At 39.1% G+C, this 16,224-nt stretch overlaps 5 non-coding genes across 5 annotated transcripts; all 5 read left to right on the top strand.

The window, feature by feature from the left end:
• The first annotated feature begins 14,259 nt into the window (after positions 1-14,259).
• Positions 14,260-14,370, top strand: trnal-caa. The gene is made up of 2 exons: positions 14,260-14,297; positions 14,325-14,370. It is a non-coding gene; the product is annotated as a tRNA-Leu (tRNA).
• A 182-nt stretch (positions 14,371-14,552) lies between these two features.
• trnal-caa lies at positions 14,553-14,663 on the top strand. The gene is made up of 2 exons: positions 14,553-14,590; positions 14,618-14,663. It is a non-coding gene; the product is annotated as a tRNA-Leu (tRNA).
• Positions 14,664-14,941: 278 nt separating this feature from the next.
• trnal-caa lies at positions 14,942-15,052 on the top strand. Its single transcript has 2 exons — positions 14,942-14,979; positions 15,007-15,052. It is a non-coding gene; the product is annotated as a tRNA-Leu (tRNA).
• A 476-nt stretch (positions 15,053-15,528) lies between these two features.
• Positions 15,529-15,639, top strand: trnal-caa. Its single transcript has 2 exons — positions 15,529-15,566; positions 15,594-15,639. It is a non-coding gene; the product is annotated as a tRNA-Leu (tRNA).
• A 233-nt stretch (positions 15,640-15,872) lies between these two features.
• On the top strand, positions 15,873-15,983 carry trnal-caa. Its single transcript has 2 exons — positions 15,873-15,910; positions 15,938-15,983. It is a non-coding gene; the product is annotated as a tRNA-Leu (tRNA).
• The last annotated feature ends 241 nt before the right edge of the window (positions 15,984-16,224 follow it).

Genomic DNA, 16,224 nt, shown 5'->3' with positions numbered 1-16,224 from the left:
AGCCTGAGGGCAACAGCCGGCCCAGAGAGGGGGTGGGGGTCAAATGTGAAAGGATTCATATGTGTGTGTGTGTGTGTGTGTGTATAGTGGAAGAGAGGGTGTGTGGGAGGATTTGTGTGATCAGGGAGATTAAGAGACATCGGCCGCCGTAACTGTGTGTGTTTACATCAGAGTTAAGGACAGTGTGAGGAGATTCCCATCCACCAGTGTTTCCCAAGAAACTGTCAAGGGAAGAAGTTGACCTACGCACACACTCACACACTCACACACACACACACACACACACACACACACAAAGTGCCATGGCCTTTAATCTCCCCGAGAGTCTCACAAACGCTCCCACTCACCCTCTCTTCCTCTGTTTTTACATGCACACACACCCTCACATACAGTAGAGGAGGGAAAATCAGACAGCTGATGAACTTTCACCTTCGACTTGTGACTCACCAGAGGAGGAAGTAGCACTTGTGACCCGTCATCACAGGAAGACCCAAAGTGACGATGTATGACGGAGATTAAATCATTTCTATGAATAAATAAAATAGAGAAACAGAAGCTCGCGTGATTGATTACAGTAAACACCTGTGACATATTTCAGATTTTGTCCAGCGTTTTCTGTTCAAGAGTTTTAAACCCGAGTGATACATCGTCACTGCTGATATTATACGTGAGTTTCAACTTTTGTGCCCATAAATGTGTTTTTTTAGTGTGTTTATGTGCCCTGCATCCATGTTTATGTGTTTATGTGTGTTTATGTGTGTGTGTCAGTGTGTGTCATTGTGTGTGTGTGTGTGTGTGTGTGTGTGTGTGTGTACTCTACAGCGTGAGAAAGCGTTAGCCTGAGGGGAAGTGTCTGACCGACATGCTGCCCCAGGACAGGAAGTGGGGACCATTCCCCACTGCAGAACACACTGTGTGTTTGTATTTGCATCCTTGTGAGGACCCTCGTCATAGTCATGGATGTAAAAAGTTGAAAGCATATCCACAACTGTCCGCACTTTCTAAAAGTGTCCACGCTCTCAGTTAACGTGAACATAAATGTCCCCACTTTCCAAAGTCCAGTATTTTCTGCACTATCCAGGAATGTCTTTACTTTCCTAAAATGCCCAAACTTTACAAAAAATACTCTCCACTTTACAAAAACATTCTCATTTTCCAAAAATATTCTTAGGTTGCCAAATGTCCTCACCTTCCAGAGAAATCTCTCTAAAGCAAAAAATCCTCATTTTCAAAAAAATTTCTTTTTTTTGTTGGTTTTTTTTTTGCCAGATGTGCTTTTTCCAAAAATGTCCTCACTCACCAAAAATCTCTTTACCTTCCATACATGCCCTCTTTTTCCAAATATGTCCTCACTTGCCCAAAAAAAAATTATCCTCACATGACTAAAACACCCACCACTTTCCAAAATGTCGATCAAAAAAAAAAAAAAACTCACTTTCCAAAAAAAAAAGTCCTCACATTCCAGAAATGCCTGCACTGTCTAAAAAAAAAAAAAATGTCTTCACTCTCCAAAAAGTTCCTCACTCTCAAGATCTAAAACTAAAAAAAGCCACAAAAATAGAAGAACACACACACACACACACACACACACACACACACACACACACACACACACAGATTAGCTATTATTTGCTGCCACCTTTTGGAGACATGCTGACACTGTTACTGACCAACGTGCTCCTGCAGCAACAAAGCAATAAATCAATAAAAAAAAAACTCAAACTGAAATGTTAATGAACTCAGAATCTGACTGAATAAACGTCAGTCATCATCCTCCTGAAGTTTTCACAGAGAGATGACAGTGCATTATTATTATTTTTTGGAGACATTGAAGGTTATCAGAAAGACAGCAGAGATAACAGGGCTGAGGGAAAAACGTCGATTACACATTCAAAACTTTTTCTTTTTTTTTTTATTGGATTGTTCTGCTCGATGAAGCCTGTTATTCGACAGCAGCCAGCCGTTAAAGTCCGTAATGAAAGGATGCCAATCTGAGCAGCCGACGTGATTCCTGCGGATTAAAGGAAATTAGTTCCATTTTTAATCATTATCACAAACAGATGTGACAGAGGCAGACTTGATGACAGCGGAGGAGAGAAAAACAAAGTGTTTGACAGCTATGGTGCTGCTTTGGGGGGGGTTGGCAGCCATGAAAGATGCTCCTGATTCAAACTGTCACAAATATCATGGAGGTATTCAAGGAGAACCCGTTAATTACCCAGATACTCACTGGTACAGTAGAGGTGAATACCTTTTTTTTTTCAGGACATAAATTAATAGATTGTAGTAAATTCTTTTAAGTGGCATGAAAATACACATCTGGTATTCCTCCATCAAAATTAATTTGGATTGTCAGAACTTATTTCAATCAATGAACGGCCTAAAAAAGTCACATAAAACTAATTTCTCAGTTACTTTTTGTATTTTTTTCTTCTAAACTCTCTCTTTCTTTCATTCATTCCTTCTTTCTTTTTTCTTCAAACATTCTTCTTCTATAAATGTTTGGTCACTGTGTCCTCTGTTTGACTTGTGTTTATCAAAAGTAGAAATTAATGTGGAAAAATACATAGAAATGTTCCTAAAAAAACAGAACGGAGACATAAATATAACACCAACCTGTACAAAACCATTTTTCTGTTTATTGTCCTTATGTGTTATTATAATTATGGCACCTTGGTACTTTCATACTTCAGTACTTTTTTAAGATTTATACTTTTTATCATTATCTGGTATTTTCAGTATGTTTCATTCCTATACTTTGTGTGATTTAACATATTTTTTAATCATGTTTTTACATGTATAGTGTGCTAGAATAACAATAAAAACCTTGAAATCCTTAAAAAATATCCTTTAAAGATACTATTACGTATGTATAAACAAAAGAACTGGACTGAAACCCACCTCGATACACGGCAGGACAGTAGAGCAGGTCAACAACTTCAAATATCTCAGACTCATTATAGAATATAATAAACTACACACACACATTCAGAGCCAAAGTCTGTTGCCCCCCGACTTTTATAAAAGCATAAGTCAACCCATCCTGTTGAACTGTTCCCTCCCTCCATCGCCAACAAAAATAAACTTTATTACTCATACCGCCTCTAAAATCATCCGCCTCCCTATCCCCGATCTCTCAGACATGAACGACAACAGAGCCAACACACGTCTTGCTCTCATAATAGTAAATAATCATGAACCGCCCCCTCAATTCACATTTCACACTATTTCCATCTGATCATAGATACTTAAAAATGGAGAAGAGTTTGTTTTGGCAAAGTTTAGTCCTTTCCACCATAGAAGCCCTGAGAAAACTGCCTCGTTGACGCTGTTTATGTATGTATTGTGTATATCGGTGGGTTGTTGTGCAGATATCTGTGTGGAGCAAAACCTCCTATCTGAAAAATGCACTTTTTTTTTAGAAAAATTCTTGCAGAATGCTATTTGTTAAAGATACCCAATATATAACACACTGTTTTTGGACTATATTACTATATTATGTGTTAACAATACCGTAATAACCATACAAACATACCATAAACAATACAACATAATATAATAATGTAGTCCAAAGACAGTGTATTATGTATTGGGTATCCTTAACAAATAGCATTCTGCAAGAAAACAACAAGTTTTCTTAAAAAAAGTGCATTTTTCAGGTTTTGCACTTCGGCCATTGATATGCAGAAAATCTCCTCACACCCTATTTTCTGAAATAAAGTGAGCAGAAGTCTGCATATCTAATTCCCCACATGTGTAGTTTCTTACACAGTCTACCGATCCCTCCCTATATTTCCTTCCCCTATAGTCCTTTACACCCAAGAAATAACACATAGTTGTACTAGTATCAGCTGTTCTATATCTTCAGGATGTGTAAAAATCCAAGATAATGAAACTTTATATTCGTGCATTCTGTCAATTTCACTCTTTTTCTCCTGAGACCAGTTCACATGCAGCAGACATCGACCACCAGAGAGCATCATCGCCTAAATTTACTTGTTTAAATGTAAAACGCAGCAGAGCAGAGCACACAGTTTGGGTTTTTTTTTCTTCTCACGTTTCTTTGCTGTTATGTTTTCAAATCTAAGGATTATCCTACTGAAGAGATTTAAGTTTCCTTCTTCTTCTTCTGCTCTGCTCAGCCACGCTGTCGCTCGCTGCTCACGTTACCTGCAGGCTTGTTCTGTTTATTGATTTAAAATATGAAATGCTTCACTTCATCACAGGTGCACCACAGATTTCTTCTCAGGACGGAGCTACCAGACACTGAGGATGAAGAGAAGTGATTGTAAAAAGCTTTCATGAACTAGATATCAATTATCATATTACTGGTGTTTTATATTGTTATATATTAGAGCTGCAACACATAATTCGGTTGACAGAAAATGAATCGCTGACATTTTTGGTATTGATTAATCATTTTAAGCCTTTTTCTGGGGCTAAAAATGTATTTAACAGTTAATCTTGAGTTTATATGAGGCTTCAGCAGTCTGAGTTAGTCATATCAAGTGGATATCTGACACATTTACAGTCTTTTTAGCATCAAATTCCCTCTTTGTGTTTCCTCGGACAGTGTTTCCCTGTTAAGTATAGTAACAAAAAGAGAGACTTTGGCATTAAAAAGACTGTAACATTGAAACTACTTGATTTGTTGCTTCATATTAGCTTCAGATAAACTTTTAAATACATTTTTTGCACAGAAGGAGGACTGTGGATTCCCATCACTTCCATTGTAAGTGCATTATGAAGGGATCTTCTAATGGTCAGTATGAACAGGAGGAATGATTACAGCAAGAAAAACATGTTTCAATGTCCATTTGGGCTCCTGACTGTTGTTTAAGGACAGACTTTTATTTAAATTCAGACTCTGTGTGACTTAAACTAATGTACTCACAAATCCACAAATCGAGGAAACGCTGGAGGAGGATTTATGTAAAGTGTTGCAGATTACTGACTTGATGTCTGTGCTGTTCCATATTACATGATTTAGCACCATGTTGGCTTTACTTACTTAAAAATGGACACTAAAACGCCTCTACGACACCATCAACTGAAGTAGATACATGAAATAATTATTAATGATAATAATAATTGTGTTTTAACGACCAAGGAAAGCATAATCTGAAATATAATTACAATTTTAGTGCAATCTAATAATAATTAACTATCAAAATGTACTTAAAACCTTTGCATGAACATTTACAAAGACATTTGTTAACCAAATTCAAATTTCTATGAGTCAGGAAACATATGATAGAAACTTTCTGTTCTTCCTTCCCTGCTTTGGAACAGCTTCCTTTTTGATTCACGGCTTCAAGTGTGTTTATGCTGCATAGCTCAAAGGACAGGTCACAGATGAAAGCAGCATCCACGCACGCTGTAACATCATACGTACATGCTGTTATTCATTTCTGTGGGAAACACTGCTGAAGGCGCTTCTCATTTTTCAGGAAAACTTGCGGCAGCCTTTGGGCAAAAGCCAGATAGGACGTTCTGTGTGTGTGAAGGCCGGTACACGATGTTCAGGTCAGCCTTCATCGAGGAGGACGAGGGGGGAGTTGGGAGCACCGATTAGGGAAGCTTGTACTCCTGACAAAACTTTATTCACAGCCAGAGAGAGAATCACATCTTACACTAACATTCGGTCCATGAAAGGTGACCATACTTGTCTCTTGTATAGTTTTGTCTTATTTATCATATTTCTTATAATTTATTTTTATCTGTGTGTACTTATCTGTCTTTGTGCTGCCCTTGAGGATCAATAAAGGCTTATCTTATCTTATCTTATCTTATCTTATCTTACCTGAATGGTAACCTCAACCTGACTTTATAATGCAACAACTACAACACCAAAATCAATTAATATACAACTTTATTGTCTGCTGTGGTGGAAATTTGTCTTTGAGTTCACAGAACAAAACATTATAGCACAAATAAAATTAAAGACAACAGAAATAGTATCAGTAATATTTTTAAAGGTATACTATGCAAGATCTGTCACTTTGCGTTTGTAAACACAGCGTTCAAAGTTGGCCCCTCCTCCCCAGGTCAACCAGAGCTGGAGAGGAGTGAATGAAGAGAGAGAGCGTGCTGGAAAGAACAAAGCTAGAAATCAGATGAATAAAATGTTATTTTCTGATTGTTTCATAGCAGTTAAGTTCTAAAGCTCAAATAAACACACCCACACCCCCACATGATCCTGCAGGAAGGTGCCGCATTGCCGGATTTTGTGTGAATGCAGAGCTTCATCCTGTCCGCTGTGGCCCTCTCTGCTCTGCTCTGTGTGTGTGTGTGTGTGTGTGTGTGTGTGTGTGTGTGTAGCTCAGCCCCGCTCTCGGTCAAGCAAACACACAGACCTGCAGCTCTTTATACATTCATGACACAGAGACAGAGAGCAGAGCGGAGCAGCAGAGGAGAGAGACGGAGATGTAACCTGGTCGCTACGAGTCCCGACCTCACACCCTGTGCGCTGTTATTGGCTGGGGGGCTACACACCCACTGCCTAAAGATTGACACCCAGAAGCATCCCGAACACAGCAAAATAATAAGAAAATACAGGCAGGGTCTCTGCAGATAAATACACCGCCACACACTTCTAGTGGGTTGTAAGTGATGATTGAGAGGGTCCATACATCGCTTTTTAGGAAAATCCTGCTTAGTCTAACTTTAAAGTGAGAGTAAAGTGAGCAACTGGGGGAAAAATAGACAATTTCATGTTTTAAATTCAAGTTGCATTGGAAATTAAATTTTTTTTCTTGCCAGAGGCATTTTATTACACATCCAGAAAGCGTCAATTCAAACTGATCAAACAGAGAGGTGGATGGTATCTTTGGGCTTGGTGTTCAGTTCTGATGGTGTATACGTCCATCAGCTGGTTCAGAGGTTGTCTAATGATTTTACAGGCTGTTAACGTGAGAGCGTTTTTATATTTACAATTGAGATAACCATAAATGGGCTTGCAGATGTTTAGCAGGTGTAATATTTAGCATGTTTACCATCTGTGTTGCATTGTAAGATTTGCTAATTAGCACAAAAGTGCAGCTGATGCTGATGGGAAATCATTAGTTTTTCCTGTCTGAGGACATAAACCAAAGTATTCAATTTAACCTGATGATCACTTAAGTTATTAAAAAATCATCCTGTAGCAAACTGCATGGGAATCTATCCAACAGAGATGGTATTTCACCCAAAAACAAAAATGTGAAACTGATGGTGGTGCCAGAGGAAAAGGTAACGGATCACCAAAGTCATTAGGATTCATCATCCTGGAGCCATGAACATCTGTACAAACCTTTGTGCCAGTCCATCTTGTGCATAGTGAGATATTTCACTGAATATTTGAAAATTAGAACTAGATGAAAGGCAAGAACAAAATCACAGAGACTCATCTCCCGGGGACTTTGAATGTCTGTATCAAATTTAATGGCAATCTGTCCGATAATTGTTGGAATATTTCAGTGAAAAACAAAAACTGTCAATGCCGGGGGATCACCAAAGTCATTAGGATTCATGACTATAGTTTATAGTGAGTGAATAATTGAAAATTTTGACCCGTTGGTGGCATTAGATGATAAGTCAGGGGATGAACAAAATCATTGAGATTTAATTTCCGAGGACCTTGAATATCTCCACCCAATTTCATGGCGATCTGTCCAATAGTTGTCAGAATATTTCAGTAAAAACCCAAACTGTCAGCGTCATGGTGGCACTGGAGAAAAAGCAAGGAGATCACTAAAGTTCAGGAATTCTTTTGGATGTTCACAAACATTTAAAACAGGTTTGATATCTGTACATCTGGCTTTCTTTGTATAAACAAGACAAACATAGGAAAGAGGAGACTTGGAACACAGGAGGTCAGTGAACAGCAGAGTTTATACCATCTGTAGAGAAACAGCAAACAGCTAGTAGACAGATGATATAACCACATGCTGAGAAGCAGCAAGTCAAATCAATGGTGCAGCGGCTTGAGGATTTATTTCTAACTTACCTGAATAGTTAATGAAAGCATCAGGGTAACAGGCATTTCAGATTCATCATCAACTGAAGCCAAATTTAAAGTTTCTGATGAAACAAAACTTTCTTTTGAATCCGTGCAAAATATTAGCCGTCAGCAACTTCAGTCCACCTGCATTAGTGTCAGCCTTCAAACACTGATGTAGGTCCAACCCTGCGTCGGCTCCCGAAATGTTTTATTAAATAAATTGCCCATAATTTTAATGCCTCAGTCAAATCTTGCTCTTTGCCAGATCAAAACACACAGCATGGCCTTTATCAGCATAAATTATTCAGTGCATCCCATGACAGGGGGAGCTGAGTTACAACAGAAACGCACATACCTGTCATCCATCTTGTTAAATATGAACAAATCGGCCTCTGTTTACGAGTGGTGTAGGACCTTGGGCCAGACTTGTGGGGATGTACTGCTTCCTCTGGCAGAATACTAAACAAGGATTTTGGGTGTGTGAACATGGACGCACAGGCGGTGGATTAGCATTGAAACAACACTGGCAACATCCACTAAAGACAATCCCTGCAGAGCAATTCACAGTCATGAAGGGAAGCAGCAACACGCACACATACACACACACAAACGTACTGTACATACATGCCCTAACAAAGGCTATATACAGGCCATCAACCCCAGCATACACACACACACACATAAACACACACACACACTAGTCTTGCTGGCAGTAATCAGAGTGCACTGTGTTTTTCTCAGCAGTGTAATTCATCAAAGTGACGGCTGCCAATGAGTCTCAGTCAGCCAGACAGCCACAGCTAATCAATCATCAATCTACCTGTTCTTTGTTTCACAGCCTTCTGCAGGCACCATATTTTTGAGACACACACATACACTAGCCTTGTACGATCACGTTTTATGGTTCCTCACCCTGTCGAGGTCATTACGTAGAGCAAGGCTCTAACATGGTCTGGGTTAAGGGTTCAACTCCCTGATTGAGCCATGTTCAGTGAATGAGTAGAGAACGGCCGGCCATCGTGTTTGTTGAGGATACAAGAGTTTGTCGGATGTGTCGGCTCATGTTCAACATCTTTAAATTCCATATTTTGGGAAATTTGCTTATTTGCTGTTTTCCGAGAGTGAGAAGAGAAGATTGATGTGCATTAATTAGAGCTGGAGCCAAGACATGTTTAGCATAGCTTAACATAATGACTGAAAACAAGAGGAACTATCCTAGCTCACTGGGAACACTTTGGCTAACGTTAGCGACTTTAGCTAAATTGTGCTAACAGGGCAGGTATCTTAATCAAGTAATATTAAACTTAAATATTGCGACAACAGTTCGACTCAGTGCGAGCTGACTGTCAATCAACGCCCACACGGCAGACATCAAAGCTACTATTGGTCTTCAAATCTTATTAACCGAGCAATAATTTACAAAATGACCACTGAAAAAAAGGATTGACTTAGTATTTCCGAAGAGAAATTGAGGCTTTTTGAACGAGAGTCAGTTGGAGCGTTTAGTGGACGTCAGTGGCACTTAAACGTTCTTCCACATTGGCTTCAGCCTCAAGTTGTGTTAGTTGCTATTTGGTTCGGCCACTTTGGTCCAGACTGAAATATCTCAACAATTATTGGATGGATTGCCATAAAATTTGGTGCAGTCGTTCTTAACACCAGGAGAATGAATCCTGATGACTTTGGTGACCCTTTTACTTTTCTTCTAGTGCCACTGTGAGGTTTACATTTGTGGTTTTGAATGAAATGTCTCAATAAATATTTGGATGGATTGCCAATCCATGTTCCTGATGTTCCTCTCAGGATGATCTGTACCTCTGATGATGTACTAATCCTCTTACTTTCATGTAGCACCATTATCAGCTCCAAACTATAGTTTGTTTGGTTTATGACCAAATTCCTGCAAATTTAATGACACTTCCATCAGCCTAATTGAATTTACACAATGCTAGTTTGCTAACAAGCTGGTGAACATGGAAAAGCTATACCTGTTAAACATCAGCATGTTAGCATTGTTATTATAAGCATGTTAGTAGACTGATGTTTGCATGTTAGCATGGCTTTTAACTCTTATTTAGTCTTGTTTATGTCTATATGGGTCATGTAATGATACAATGTGTAAGTACAGCAGGTTTGGAATTGCTGAGAGACATTTTTTTCACCTTTTTCACAAAGTTTGAAATAATTTTTAACCTGAAATTTTCACATTTTTCTCTGTGTCTGCTGGTATTTATCTTCTTATCTGACTTTAGATAAGACAGCACAACACATTTCTTTCCACAGAATTTTTTTATGACCAGAAAACTCTCTTAAGATAAGCACAATGAGACTAAATCCCTCCACTGAAACCCACAACACTGTTTACTTTTGCCGATACTCTTCCTCTTACAATTCCTGCTATTTCTGTGTAGCCACCAGTTTGTTCCTACAATACCAGACGGCTCAAGGTTATATAGTGAATAGAAAAGTGTCATTATCAGCAGCACTACTCCTTCTCAACAGCTGGCAGCGCTCTAAGAATAAACTGCGTGGTGGAAGGTGTTAAAGTGTGGGGCGATTAATCTTTCTCAGCACATTGGCCATGTTGTTAACAAGTCCCGTATTGATGTAAGTGAGATATTCTGTTTGTTCCTTAATGGACTTGACGAATCGCTCAATTTGTTTCTTCCATAATTGCAGAGAAGATGAACCGAGTTCTGTATGATTCCCTTCGATCAATACCCACTTTCCAATCCTGTTCACAGACAAGAACATAAATCGGTGCGTCAGCAAATTTAGTTTGTCGAGGCTTTAACTAACCTTTGTCTCTAAGGCTCTACAGTATGTCCCACTCTCAGTTCTTTATGCACATTTCAGTTCAAATCTGCTTTATATGTTTTTTTTTTTTAGATGCAAGTATTTAAACATTTTATATCACTTATCAGTAAATAAAAGACACTTTTACTCTCTGTATTTGAATAAGTGAAGGTTTTGTTCTATCAGTAGCTGGTATGCTGGATCATTGCCTCTACCCCTTTCTTTTCTATGAAACACAAAACACTGTTATTCTGCCTCTTCAAAGGCTTCATTACAGACACTATGAGAGAAAAGGTTTTTTACACGGAGAAAAATATAGTGTGGGGAGTGGGTGTGCTGCAGATAAACAGCTTCATTACTCCGGGAAGGAGTGAATGGGGTTTTTAAATAACACCCTGAATGCACAGTGGTTCATTGTATTGTCCTTCTCACATGCTATTCAATTTACATCCCACTGCCTGATGTTACGCCTGGTTTCTTCATTTTCTCTCTCTCTGTATGACACATAGCTGGGTTAGATAGATGAACTGTACACATACTGGTCTGCTCATATATCTGGAGGTTTTTCTTTGTTTTCACTCCTCATCTGCAGTGAAACACCAAAAATAAACGTGCCGGTCTGGTCTTTACATGAATAATGTTCCACCATGTTCACACTACTGCAGGTACATTTTAAAATGCACCTTGTTATCTCTAGGTGTGGAAGGTCGAGTGCTTCATGTCACACTGGTCTTTGACATATTACGTAATAGTGATTTAATTATGGGGTCAGTGCAGCTGCTTACTGTCAGCCGTGGCTAGCAGGTTGCATTTACAACCCTCAGTCAAATCATTATTTTCTGCAGAAAAATACATCAAAAAGAACATCACCTCTGTTGTTGACTGAGATCACAGAGTCGGAGGTAACAGGAACAAGACTATCTAGCCATGCTTTTTAGATCATTTGTAATGTCCGTTTTGTTGTCTGCTAACTCAAAAGAAAAAGAAAAAGAGATTGAACCATTTTTTCTGTTGTTTTGGTATTTCAGCCTGGATGGTGCAGCTTTCAGAAAATGATCCATTGAGGCCAGCATGGTCAGCAATCTACAGAGACACCAAAGAGCCCAAAAGTATTTTTGGAACATGATTACCTTTTATTAAATGGCGGATAGTAGAGGTGGCAGGAAATGAAAAATGAAGAGCTGCAATAAAGGTCACCAGTCAGACTCGAACTGCGGATGTTGCGATTACATGGTCGGATCCTTAAAGCTGTACGCCACCATGACGTCCCTAAAGTTGATGTGTTTTATATATGGGTATTATATTGTGCACACGTCATTATCTTCTTGTGATTTGCGTGCTAAAGCGGTCAGGATCAAACTATTTTTTAAGCCACTGAGACTGTTTTCTTGGCACTTCATGAACATCCATCTAAACCCTTTTATGCATCTTCCCGGAGCTGTGTAAGTTATTGTGGATGAAGTCAGTGACATGCTGTAAATCCACATTGTCTTCCGTGTTTGTTGAAATACGCAGCAGTTGATTCCTGCTGAGGACAGCTAGAGCAGCAAGAATTTCAATGTGTGATGCTCAAAGATGAACATTAAACTTCACTATATCATATTTATTTTGAGGTGGCTGTGTGAATGTGATGTGGGCGTGATGGAGAAGCACATGAATTTACAATTGTGTACATAAACACATGGATCTTGTTTGCAAAATATACTCAGCATATAATACCAGCAGTCAATAATGGTTTCTTTGAACCATGGCCGCAACCTTTTACTAACCTTCACCAGGTATTTTTGGTGCCTAAACCTAATCAAATATTAAGTATAGAGGCGCCCCAGTACCCTACTGGTTAAGATGCATGTCACATAACTCCAACATCCGCAGCTTGAATCTGACAATTGCTGCTTGTCGCCCCCCCATCTCCTTCTCCCCTCATTTCCTGTCATATCTACAGTGTTCCTATAATAAAGGCATAATATGCTCCCCAAAAATATTTATGGTTTAACAGTTTTGGAGGGTGCTGAAAATAAAGTCCTGCCAATAGGGTAGTCAGACAGAAAACGCATATGTGGGTTGCTTTGGAAGGCAGTGAATAAAAATAATCTGTTTAGTTGTTTAGATTGGAGGACTTGGTCTGATGCTTCCGCAACCTAGAAATATCATTTTGGTGACTTTAGGGGCCCCATAAAACCCCATTAAACATGTTTAAAGCGTAAAATTGACCTGTATTTCTGTGGACAAAACCTGTTGGTGATATTGGATTTATACACACTGAATGGTGTCGCAAAAAATCTGGACAGCTTTAAAGTTTCAAGCCCTTATTTAAAGGAGGATTGCTGACTGTAATGTTTTATTTTCAGGTTGTTTTCTAGAAATGACCCCATTTAAATGCAGCTTCGGTCTGGTTTTGCTCTCTGTAATATAAACAGTTCATTTAGATTATGAAGATTTTACTGGCTGAGAAACACAACTAATGTTTATTGCACATTCAAAATGGAGTATAAACTGAGTTTCAGATGAGGGCTTATATTGTGAATATTGTGTGTGTGTGTGTATCTGCGTGCGCCCATACACTCGTGCTCTTCACTGTCCTTCAACAGTTCAACAATCTCATTTACATACTCATAAATCATTCACGTCTGACATCTCTCACATTCACAGACAGCCACACACACCTGTGGGCATTGTAATAATGAGGTGTTTAAACACTGCTTTCAGCTCTAACAAAAATAGCCCTCATTCCCATGGATGGATGGATGGATGGATGGATGGATAGATTTAGATAGACTGAGAGATAGACGATTACTATGGTAACATTACTGCATAGTTGTCTGGGTAGCTGAGTCTTCTACAGCACCGGACTCAAGTGTTCACTCCTTCCTGAGCTGAGGGAATTCTGGTCTCCTAATGTAGCCGTGTTTTACTGTAGCATAATAATAAAGTATTGGGAATTCGAAGACTTTTTTCCAAATGTGAGAAGTCTCTTGCCTTGTGGGACAGAAAACTGAGGGACAACACTGATTAAGCATGTTGATATGTGTCAGTATCTACAAAATAAATATGACATATTTAAAGTTATTTCAGATTTAGATCTTTCTATTAAGAACAACATGGTTTTGATCACTTCTGATCACAACTGGATGACTCTGACTGAGCAGGAAATAAGAGATTTAGGGAGATATGATTATTTACTGTTGTAAATCATCATTACACTTAAGGGGAGTCAAGTTGATATTTGTCAGTATCTTTTTAAAAAGAAAGGATTTCAAGTTAATTCTTTGATAGACAATCATGTTGTTTTTGTTCACTTTGGGAAAGATGATCATTAACTGTCTTAAATTCCCCTATACCTAAAGATTTTGGACAATCCAGAAGACAGGCGATTATCATGGTAGAAAGCTGCTCAAGTCTTTGGTCGTCAATCCAAAATTCTGGTTCTAGCTAGCTTTTATAAAGTACAGTTTGAAAGTGATTATCTTTGAAAGTCAGTTGTCAGGATGGCCGAGTGGTCTAAGGCGCCAGACTCAAGGCTTCTCTCCTTCCTGAACAAAGGGACTTCTGGTCTCCTAATGGAGGCGTGGGTTCAAATCCCACTCCTGACAACAAGTTCTTCCTTGAACCTCACAATCAAAAAGTAAATGGTTGCATTTTAGGGGACAATAATGGTTGAATGTGTCGATATTTGGCAGAACGTAAATTTGGCTTTTATTTGATCATTTCATGGCGCATTTAGCTAGCTTTTTATGAAGTTCAGGCTCACTATGGTTCATCTGTGTCTTCAGTTGTCAGGATGGCCGAGTGGTCTAAGGCGCCAGACTCAAGGCTTCACTCCTTCCTGAACAAAGGGACTTCTGGTCTCCTAATGGAGGCGTGGGTTCAAATCCCACTCCTGACACAAATGTCGTGCATTTAGCTTTAATAGACGTAAAGCTGCCTTTCTTCAGCAGTGAAAAGCTTCTCCTTATCCGTGTGTGACAAGAAGGATAACTTTTTGGCAAATATAATCATTTAGTGCCTTAAACTCCTCTATACTATACAAATTTGGGCTGTCAAGAAGAAATTTGATGATTGTGTGAGAAAGCTGCTGAAACCTTTGGTCTTCAATCCAAAATACTGGTTCTAGCTAGCTTTTATAAAGTACAGTTTGAAACTGATTACTTTTGAAAGTCAGTTGTCAGGATGGCCGAGTGGTCGAAGGCGCCAGACTCAAGGCTTCTCTCCTTCCTGAGCAAAGGGACTTCTGGTCTCCTAATGGAGGCGTGGGTTCAAATCCCACTCCTGACACAGATTTAAGCACTAAAGCCTAGAGGAAAAAACAACCATGTAGCTTCAGTTCTGATCACCATTGGATGACACTTTTGGACAGATGATCAGTAACAGTCTTAAATCCCCCTATACTTAAGATTTTGGACAATTCAGAAGAAAATGGACGACAATGATAGAAAGCTGCTGAAATCTTTGGTCGTCAATCTAATATACTGGTTCTAGCTAGCTTTTATAAACGTAATCATAGTTTTACTATGATTATCTTTGACCCTCAGCTTTCAAGATGCCAAGTGGTCTAAGGCGCCAGACTCAATGAATTCTTCCTTAAACTTCACAATCAAAAAGTAAGTGACTGACTTTTATGGGACTTTAATGATTTAATGTGTTGATATTTGGCAGAACATAAATTTGGCTTTTATTTGATCATTTCATGGCGCATTTAGTTAGCTTTTTATGAAGTTCAGGCTCACTATGGTTCATCTGTGTCTTCAGTTGTCAGGATGGCCGAGTGGTCTAAGGCGCCAGACTCAAGGCTTCACTCCTTCCTGAGCAAAGGGACTTCTGGTCTCCTAATGGAGGCGTGGGTTCAAATCCCACTCCTGACACAAATGTCGTGAATTTAGCTTTAATAGATGTAAAGCTGCCTTTCTTCAGCAGTGAAAAGCTTCTCCTTATCCGTGTGTGACAAGAAGGATACTATACAAATTTGGGCTGTCAAGAAGAAATTTGACGATTGTGTGAGAAAGCTGCTGAAACCTTTGGTCTTCAATCCAAAATTCTGGTTCTAGCTAGCTTTTATAAAGTACAGTTTGAAACTGATTACCTTTGAAAAACAGTTGTCAGGATGGCCGAGTGGTCGAAGGCGCCAGACTCAAGGCTTCTCTCCTTCCTGAGCAAAGGGACTTCTGGTCTCCTAATGGAGGCGTGGGTTCAAATCCCACTCCTGACACCGATTTAAGCACTAAAGCCTAGAGGAAAAAACAACCATGTAGCTTTTGGACAGATGATCAGCAACAGTCTTAAATCCCCCTATACTTAAGATTTTGGACAGTTCAGAAGAAAATGGACGACAATGATAGAAAGCTGCTGAAATCTTTGGTCGTCAATCTAATATACTGGTTCTAGCTAGCTTTTATAAACGTAATCATAGTTTTACTATGATTATCTTTGACCCTCAGCTGTCAAGATGC

This window comes from Thunnus albacares, chromosome 23 (genome assembly GCF_914725855.1).
Source record: "Thunnus albacares chromosome 23, fThuAlb1.1, whole genome shotgun sequence".
NCBI lineage: Eukaryota > Metazoa > Chordata > Actinopteri > Scombriformes > Scombridae > Thunnus > Thunnus albacares.
Note: the sequence above shows the minus strand (reverse complement) of the source record. Positions and strands in the feature narration are given on the sequence as shown.